Source organism: Dipodomys ordii, unplaced genomic scaffold (assembly GCF_000151885.1).
Source record: "Dipodomys ordii isolate 6190 unplaced genomic scaffold, Dord_2.0 Scaffold288, whole genome shotgun sequence".
Taxonomy (NCBI): domain Eukaryota; kingdom Metazoa; phylum Chordata; class Mammalia; order Rodentia; family Heteromyidae; genus Dipodomys; species Dipodomys ordii.
Window position 1 is genome coordinate 276,330 of NW_012267504.1, and position 10,142 is coordinate 286,471.

General features: G+C 40.2%; 1 pseudogene; it reads right to left on the reverse strand.

Annotated features, from left to right (window-relative positions):
• Positions 1-4,049: 4,049 nt before the first annotated feature.
• LOC106001344 lies at positions 4,050-5,241 on the reverse strand (annotated as a pseudogene).
• Positions 5,242-10,142: the final 4,901 nt, after the last annotated feature.

Below are 10,142 nucleotides of genomic sequence, written 5' to 3' on the forward strand. Positions count from 1 at the left end.
GTAGCTAGGACAGCTTTTGATAAAAGCACATACTATTGAAACAACTAAAGTAGTATGCATGTCACCAACTGTATGCATTTTGCATTCATGCAACTCAAAAAAAATCTACTCAGACTTGAGCTTTGAAATGATTGGGGTAAGGATTAATTGTTTCTTCCAGAGGTTCATGTGTAAGGGGTAGCTGTATCTGTCAGTTGATTTGGTGGATTCTTTCAGAAATGGAAGTGTAGCTCAGTGGTGCACAGATTGGACAGAATGCCTGAGACCCGGGGGTAAACCTCTAGTAGTACTTGGAAGTAAGGAAGGACATGAAGAAGGGAGGGAGTAAAGGAGGGAAGAAAAAGGGAGGAAGGATGGGATGAAAGGTGGAAATGAGGAAGATGGAAAGGAGAGAGGGAGGGATAAAAGAAGGATAAGGGAGGGAGACAGAAAAGAACAGAGGAATGAAAATAGAGAAGGAAACAAGAAAGGTAAGAAAAGAAGGGAACGGGGGAGGGAGAGGCAGAAAAGAGGGAATGAGTCAGGAAGGACACACTGCCACAAAGACTATGGGCTAGAGAAGCCATGTATAGGGTGGGGATGAAGAATGGGTTCTTATAACCAGCAGACTTGGAAGCTCAATGCTCAGAGCTGCTCATTAATCAGGTTGGCTTATGGATTCTAATTACTAGACTTGCTAATCCCAATAGAGAAGGAAATGAAGAAAATTATTTGCTAGAAAGGATTTTGCTTCCTTTACTTCAGGTGAAAGCCAAATTGTCCTCTGTTGAGTTCTAATTTGCAGGAATTTTTATAAAATTCAGATACAATTTTTCAATTTGCTGGTGTTCTGGGGTTTGAACTCAAGGCCAGAGTATTGTCCCTGAACTTTCTTGCTCAAGACTAGTGCTTTGCCACTTTAGCCATAGCTCTACTTCTAGCTTTTTGGTGATTAACTGGAGATAAGGGTCTCACAGACTTTCCTGGCTGGGCTGGCCCTGAACTACCAGCCTCAGATCTCAGTCACCTGAATAACTAGGATAACACCAACACCCAGCAATAATTTATTTTTCAATTAAAGTGTGATTATTTTGAAATTAAAAATATCCTTTTACTATTTTTCAATAGTTGTACAAAGAGGTGTTAATTCAACACAACAGCTATAAAAACAATGCGTGTTTCCCTAACATTTTTGTTTTAAGTTGTTACAAAGGAGTTTCAATTCCACAAGTCAGATTAGGAGTACAATGCATCTTGATCATTGTTGCTGCTTCAATCTTTCTCCCCTGCATCTATCCTCATGACACCAGTACTCTACCCCCAGTTATCTAGTTCCATTTTCATATATATATACACATTGCATAGTGTCATTGAACATGTTGCTTTATTTTATTATATTTTTATGAAGGTCCTGTGGTTTGAACTCAGGACCTGGGTGCTGTCCCTGAAATTTTTGCTCAAAGGATAGTGCTCTACCACTTGATCTACAGCCTGACTTTTGGCTGGTTAATTAGAGCTTAGAGCCTCACAGACTTTCCTGCCTGGGCTGGCTTTGAAGTATGATCCTCAGATCTCAGCCTCCTGAGTAGCTAGGATGACAAATGTGAGCCACCTCACTTGGCTATCACTGTACATTTTTAACCCAGATATTTCCCAGCCTATTAATTCAGACATGGAATATACATAGTTTGTTCTATTTATGAATCAAATACAAGTTGCATAGTTTTCCTCCTTTGCAATGTGTCACTCCAAGGATAATTTCAAATATTTTTTTCTCTGGCTCTGTGTTGTAGATGGCAGTAATGGCTACTTCCCAATAATTTGAACAGTCTAGAATCTCCTTTATCTTCCAAGTCGATATGTGTTTATATACTACACAGTTATTTATTTGGAAACACATATGAGGAAGTTTGATAGTCTGCTTGAGTAGTGTAGGGGCTCTGGAGATACCTGTTTTCAAAATGTGTACCAGGTCATTCGAGGATTTGGCTCAGTGGTACATTGTTGGCCTAGCATATATAAGCTTGGAGATTAAAAAAAAAATCAACATTCTGTTTGGATAGAAGAAAAGTCCCAGAAGTAAAACAATACAGGAATAGCTTGTTTCTTGGCAAAAGTACAGGATATATATGTTATAGTGAAGATAAAGACTTTAACATAGGCTATTTAAAAAGTTATTTATATGTAGAAGAATAAAAGCAGATTGTTTTGCTTTTTTCTTTAATTTTTAAAGTTGGTTGTTGTACATGGAAGTTGCTGTTTAATAAAGCTGTTAGCATTATGCCCATCTTTGGTCCTCAGCTCCACCCCGACCTGAGCTCCTCCCAGCCTTAGAGAGTTCCTGCCACACAGCTGGCCACTCCCTCTCTCCGCCCAGACTCACCTGAGCTGCCATCTACCTCACTTCCTTCCCACCCCCAGACCCTGCTGCTACCTGGATAAGGACTGATGCCATGTGCTTCCTCTTTGGGGAAATATGGCTCCTCTAATAAACTTTATAATAATCTTTCTCCTGTGCCTGCTTGCCTCTGTGTGGTCCCATGGGATGAATGTAAAGGATTCCTTTAAAGCCATTTATGAATAAAATACATCTTGATCAATGTTACCCCTTTCAATATTCTTAGCCATCCCTCCCTTACACATCCCTTCTCTCCCTCTTCCCAATTTTATAGGAATGTTGGATTCTTGTTTACATTCTCCTAATCTTCTCTTCATTCATCTGCCTCTTTCCTCTTTATCCCTCCTCATCACTGTGAAGTTCCTGCTTCCTGGTGTTTTGTTTTGCTGAACTTTGACTTTGCCTATCTGAGGAATTACACTGTTTGAGGTCTCCCTTGAATCTATTTGTATTTCATATAATGCATTTGAATACACTTCCATACCAACCAATATATTTACTTACAAGTTTATGAGCTAAATCTAGGATCTATTCATAAGAGAAAACATGCATCCTTTAAAAGCTTATTCCTACATCTCATCATAAACAAATCAAATGCAAGAGGCTCAATGATCTTGACTAAAGGCCTGAAACTATAGAACCACTAGAAAAAAAAGAAAAAAACTTTAAAATATTGACACAGGTAGTTAATTCCTGAAATAAAAACCACAGAAAATAATGACAAGATTTAACAAGTGAGAATAGATCAACTTAAAAAGATGCTGCACTGCAAATAATAATAACAATGATGATGATGATAATGATGATGATAACACAGTAAAAAAAAAAGCTAGTAGTGTCAGACATAACCTTTACCTGACATTTACCTACCAAGTATTTAACTCAAAGCAAATTGAACAAGGAGCAAATTACAGAGTCAATAAATATGCAATAGAGCTGAACAGATGTTTGTCAAATGAAAACCTTCAAATGTCCAATCAATACCCACCAAAAAGATACAAAAAAAGACAAATCACCATGTCTGTGTGAATAAATAAGAATATAAATGGTGGTAAATCAGTTCTTCAGTATTACAGAAAGAGCAAACGTGTCTATGATCTACATGAATCATGCTACATCAAGAGAGAGATCTTGACTTTGGGGCTTTTTCCATAATTACAACCCATTGTCGGATATAGCTATACAAATGATAAAGAACAAATACTCCATTTGCTAAATGAATTTGTGTGTGTGTGTGTGTGTGTGTGTGTGTGTGTGTGTGTGTGTGTGTGTGTGTGTGTGTGTGTGCTGGGCCTGAGCCTCAAACTTCAGGGACTGGCTGGTAATGTCCCTGAGCCATTTTGCTCAAGGCTGGCACTCTACCACCTGAGCCACAGCTCTACTTCTAGTGACATTTTAGTGACTAGAGATGAGTCTCACAAACTTTCCTGTTTGGAATGGCTTCCCACCATGATCCTCAGCTCTCACTCTTTAGAGTAGCTCGGATTACATGTGTGAGCCACAGGTGCCTGGCCACTAAATGCACTTCTGATTTTGAATATCCTCAAAATAGCATGAGTTTGCTAGGACAGAATCATATTCTAAGTCAAGCATGTGAATGTCAAAGATATTTTCCAAATGAAGTCATCTGGATTTGCTGTTTCTTTGAACCCATACATCAAAATACGTAACCTTAATATGGATAGCAGGCTGCTTTGCAGGCCAGGAACCAAAGAGCTTTCTTGATGTCCCTGTTCCTCAAACTGTAAATGAAGGGGATCAGCATGGAGGTGACCATGGTATACATCACAGAGGCCACCATCACCTTCCTTGGGGGTGTGTGAAAGAACTGAACTGCAATACATACCCAGGCCTGTCCCATAAAACAAGCACACAACAAATAAGTGAGAGCCACAGGTGAAGGAGGCTTTGTATTTCCCACTGGTTGATTGGAGTCCAAGAATGGAAAGAGCAATTTGGATATAAGAAGGGAAAAAACAAATTGTTTAAATAGGGATACAGGTGGACCCATTGCAACAATGAGATGTACAAATCATTATGTCAAAAAATGAACTTTACAACTTTCGCAGTAGGGGGAGGTAAGGGGTGGGGGAGGGGGGAGATGGGAAGGGATGGGAAGGGGAAACAAAGGAGGAGGCAACAATGCTTGATAATAATTGTACTCATTATCTTGCCCATGTAATTGTAACTCCTCTGTATAGTATTTTCACAAAAAAGAATAAATGATCCTAGAGGCTGGAATACCCTTAAAGACAGCACCAAAGAGATAGATGAAGATGTTTTTAGTGGAAGTATAATCACAGGCAAGCTTCAGGAGCTGAAGAGGGTCACAGAAGAAACTAGGAATTTCTACATCTGTACAGAATGTAAGCTGTGACACCATCAAGCAGTTTACCAGGGAATCCAAAAGACTTGTGGACAGTGACAGAAGGACCAACAAGCCACAGAGGCAGGGGCTCATAATGATGGGGTAGTGGAGAGGTTGACAGATGGCCACCAAACAGTCTTAGTACATCACAGCTAGCTGCATACTGTCCAAACACAAAAAGATTAAGAAAGGACATCTGTGTTGTGCAACCAGCATAGCTGATGGCTCTGCTGTGAGTCTGGAGGTTGGCCAGAATCTTGGGGATGGTGGTGGAACTGAAGCAAATGCCAGCCAAGGAGAGAATGGAGAGAAAAAAGTACATAGGAGTGTAAAGGTGGGGGCCAGAGGTGACGGCCAGGATGATGAGCAGATTTCCAAGCACTGTGACCAGGTACATGCACAGGAACAGACCAAAGAGGATTGGTTGAAGTTATGAGTCTTCAGAGAGTCCCAGGAGGAAGAATTCTGTGGCATCTGATAAATTCTGTGGTTCCATGTTGCCAGGTCACTTTTAAGAAAGACAAGATTGCTGAAAGAAATGACAGGATGATAGGCAAGTGTGAATATACCTGTGTGTGCGCATGCCTGTTTTGTGTACAAGGAACTCAAAATAAACTGTTTATACTTATGAACTGAAGTGAACTGGATAAGGTTTGAATGTGTCCTTGAAAGTTTCACAAGTTGGAGAGCAATTTGATGCTATAGCTCTTTTTAAGAAATAGAATCCAACTGGACACTATGTTGAAAATGAACTATTCAACGTGTGGATGGGCATGGGAGTGAAAAACTGTGAGAAAGGAAGGGAAATGGTGACATTGTGCAAAAAGAAATGTACTCTTTACCTGACTTATGTAAATAGAACCCTTCTCTGTATCACCTTTGTAATGAAAATTAAAAAAAAAAATTGGAACCCAGAGCCAGGCTCCAGTGGCTCATGCCTGTAACCCTAGCTATTCGGAGCCCGAGATCTGAGGACTGGCAAAGCGAGCCCATGTAGGAAAGTTCGTGAGACTCCAGTTAGTTATCAAAAAGCAGTTTTGGGCAGAAACAAACAAACAAACTCAGGGACAGGCTCCAGAGCCTGAGTTGAATCCCCAGCTCAAAGAGAGGCACATAAACATAGACACAGACACAGACACACACACACACACACACACACACACACACATTTGATTCTCCTATACTATAATGTGTCATGATGATAAAGTGTATGTATTTTCTTGTCTTTATCATGGAGAAAAGATATAGTGACACAGATTAGAGAGAGAAATTGCTTGCTCGATGAAGGAAGTTGTCTGAGAAGCCTGGGCTTGGAAGCCCAGGTAAAGGTTTATTACATCATGGTTAAGGTCATCACCACCATCGTAATGATTATTGTGGGGGCTGGAGATGGAGGTGGTGGACATGGCAGACGTCCTGCATCCTGCCCTGATGGTAGAGATTCTTTCATGACTTGGAAAAAGTATGGAAGGGAAATACAACAGTAACTGAAGCCCTCCCACCATTACTGTAAGTCAGAATACAAATGTCCTAGGGCTGTGAGATAAACCCTGCCTTTTGGTAACCTTTCCATCCAGCTAACCCAGCTATACTCTGAGCATGGCAAATAAGGCAGGTTATTTCTGTCCCTCCTCCATCCAGGTGTCCAGAAGTATTTATTGGGCTGCACTGGGTCTTTTCTGGGAGGAGACCAAAGGGCACTTAGTGGTTTTCTCCCCTGCTTCATGTGAGATATTTAGCTCAGTGCTCAGGGCTGGCAGGAAGACAGGACCTCACGAGAGTCCTCTTGTTCAACTGATGAGCCTGGAAGGACACACTGCCACACAGATTGTAGACTACACAGAGTCATGTGTGTGTTTTTTTTCTAATTTTTTTATTGTGAAAATACTGTACAAAGGGGTTACAATTACATGGGCAAGATAATGAGTACATTTATTATCAAGCATTGTTACCTCCTCTTTTGTTTCCCCTTCTCATCCCTTCCCATCCCTTCCCATCTCCTCCCGACCCCCCGCCAAAGTTGTAAAGTTCATGTTTTCAACATAACCGCTTGTACATCTCATTGTTGTAATGGGTCCATCTGTATCCCTACATAAACAGTTTATTTCTGCCATTCCCCTCCACAAATTATACCAACATCAAATATAATGAAAGCAGGGGTTATACCATGGGGAGGGACATACAAAGCAGCAAAGCATCTTATAAATATGTTAGAAACAATCGCAAGAAAAAAAAAACATTTGAATACTTATCTTGGGGTTCATTAGGGCAGGGATGCAGAAGGGGTTCTTACAATCAGCTGACCTGGAAGCTCAATTAGTCATTAGTCCATGGATTCTAATAGCTAATCCCAATGGAGAAGGAAAGGGAGAAAATTAATTGCTAGGAAGGATCTGGTTTTCTTTACCTCAGGCAAAATCCAGATTGTCCTCTGCTGAATTTTAAGTTGCAAGGATTTTTATAAAATTCAGACTATATATATATATATATATATATATATATAAATTTGATGATGCTCTGAGGTTTAAACTCAGGGGCTGGGTACTGTCTATGAGCTTTCTTGCTCAAGTCTAGGTCTTTACCACTTGAGTCACATCTCCACTTCTAGCTTTTTGTGATTGATGTGGATAAGGGTTTTACAGACTTCTCTGCCTGAGCTGGCTTTGATTTTCCATCCTCAGATCTCAGCCTCCTGAATAATTAGGATTACAGGTGTGAGCCACTGATATGCAGTACTAATTTTTTTCAATTAAAAAGTTATTTTGAACTTTAAACAAGTATTCTTTTATTATCTTTCAACAGTTATACAAAGGTGTTTCAATTCAACCTATCTATAAAATTGTTTTTTTTAACATTTTAAGTAGTTGTACAAAGGAGTTTCAATTCCACAAGTCAGATGATGATTAAAATGTGCCTTGACTATTGTCACCCCTTCCTTCTTCTCTGAATTGATTCTCATGCCACCCATCCCCACCCTAATTTATCTAGCTCCATTTTCATATATCCTCACTGAGTATTGTCATTGAACATTTTACTTTATTTTATTTTTTGTGAAGTTCTTGTGAACTCAGGGCCCGGACACTGTCCTTGAATGTTTGTGCTCAAGGCTAGTGTTCTATCACTTGTGCTATAGCTCCACTCCCAACTTTTTGTTGGTTAATTGGAGATGATAGCCTCATAGACTTCCCTGTCTTGGCTGGCTTTGCACTGGGATCCTCAGATCTCAGCTCCCTGAGGAGCTGGGTTCATAGGCGTGAGCCATCACCCCTGCCTATCACTCTACATTTTAACTTGGATATTTCCCAACCTATTTGAGACATGGAATATACAGACTTTGTTTTATATTATGAATAAAAACCAAGTTCCTTTTTATTTCTTCTTTTTCAATGTATAACTACAAGAAGGACTTCAATTTTTTTTTGTTCTTTGGCCATGTGTTGAGATGGAGATCACTTGTGCCAGTAATGGACACCTTCCATTACTTTGAGCATTCTAGATTCTCTTTTATGTTAGGTCCACCTATGAGAACAGTGTCCTTCCCTCCATCCTCTTTGTGAAAGACAGCATGTAGCCTTACCACGAATTACCTGCCCCAAATCCCTACTTTCTGCTGAGGCCACACCTCCTCATTGCCTTTGCCTATATATATATATATATATATATATATATATCTTTATATATATATATATATATATATATATATATATATATAATCTCTCAGTCTAAGACTTTTTTTGAAATTTTTTTAAGGGCAACAACCTTCCTGTGAATGGAGGTGGGGTTGGAGTTAGGCTTTTGTGAGGTCTGAGCAAGGATACAGAAGTTACTTTAGTTCAGTACAGGGGAGATGACTGCAGGTGCAGGAAGAGAATAGGATAAGAATAGTGCTAATTGACTCCCTTGTACTTAGGGAGCAGAAGGGACTCAAATATTTTGATGTTCAAACAGCTCTACACCTGGCTTCCCTTGACTTTTTGGCCATCCTAGGGTCCAATTTTCAGCCTTCTGAGTATTCCAACCTCTCAACATTTTCCTGGTCTCACAGCTGGGCCTCAGAGATCACGAAAGGTTTGGCCCACTATGTAATGTTAACATCAAGGCTTAGGTCAGATTGCCCTTGCTGCTGTCGGGCATATCCGTGCACACCTGGGGTGTTGCCTCATGTCTGTATGTCCCTGGGAAAAAAGAGTGTGTGTGTGAGGGGGAGGAGTTAATCCTTCATGTTCTGTGTTTGGATACATTTTAAAAAATTGGGCCAAGAGGAGGAAGGTAAGTCCTTCAGGAGTCACACACAATGGCTTGATTGTGCCTCACTGGGGACCACAGAGCCAAAGTGGGGCACACCAAAATTTTAGACTGGAAGACCCAGAGGCTAGTGGCCTCAAGATGCTTTGCTATGGAATCCAACTTGGACACAGCCTGCTGCTCCAGATACCTCCACGCTGGCACCCCAGGTCTTGGCACAGTTTTCCAGGGAACATCCCAGTCATTACTTGAGCATCTAAAATTCAGTCCCCTTGAGATTTTCCTAAGAAATATAGCCCAATGTGTACTTCTCTATACTATCAGCTGAATTGAGAATCTACATAGGAACTTGACATTGATTTTAAAAAATCTATACTCTAGCCAACTTTATAATTTTGTTTTTTGTTTTGTTTTGTTTTGTTTTGGGGGGGAGTCCGGTCGTGGGCCTGAACTCTGGGCCTGGGCGCTGCCCCTCAGCTCTCCAGCTCAAGGCTAGCCCTCTACCACTTGAGCCACGTGCCACTTCCGGCTTTTTTTCTTTTTGCTTATGTGGTGCTGAGGAATCTAACCCAGGGCCTCATGCATGCAAGGCAAGTGCTCTACCACTGAGCCACCTTCCCAGACCTGCAACTTTAATATTTTTTTTGGACACAGATCCATGAAATTTTGTTAAAAACAGAACCACATTGCAGATTCTGCCTCACTTGTTTTTTTTATTATTTTATTTTTTAATAATTTTTTTCTTTTTTTAATTTTTATTTTTTATTGTGAAAATACAGTACAGAGGGGTTACAATTACATGAGCAAGGTAATGAGCACATTTTTAATCAAACATTGTTGCCTCCTCCTTTGTTTCCCTTTCCCATCCCTTCCTATCTCCCCCCAACACCCCTTGCTCACTGTATTTGATGTTGGTATAATTTGTGGAGGGGAAGGGAAAAAATTGTTTAAATAGGGATACAGGTGGACCCATTGCAACAATGTGATATACAAGATGTTATGTTGAAAAACAAACTTTATAACTCACTTTGTTTTGAAGAACACTTATGAAATGTTATTCAACCAGGCAGGCAAAATTGGAGACCATATTTATATCACAAACTGAACTGTAATACATTACCATAGGATTTAGACATTTTTGGGGTGGGGAAC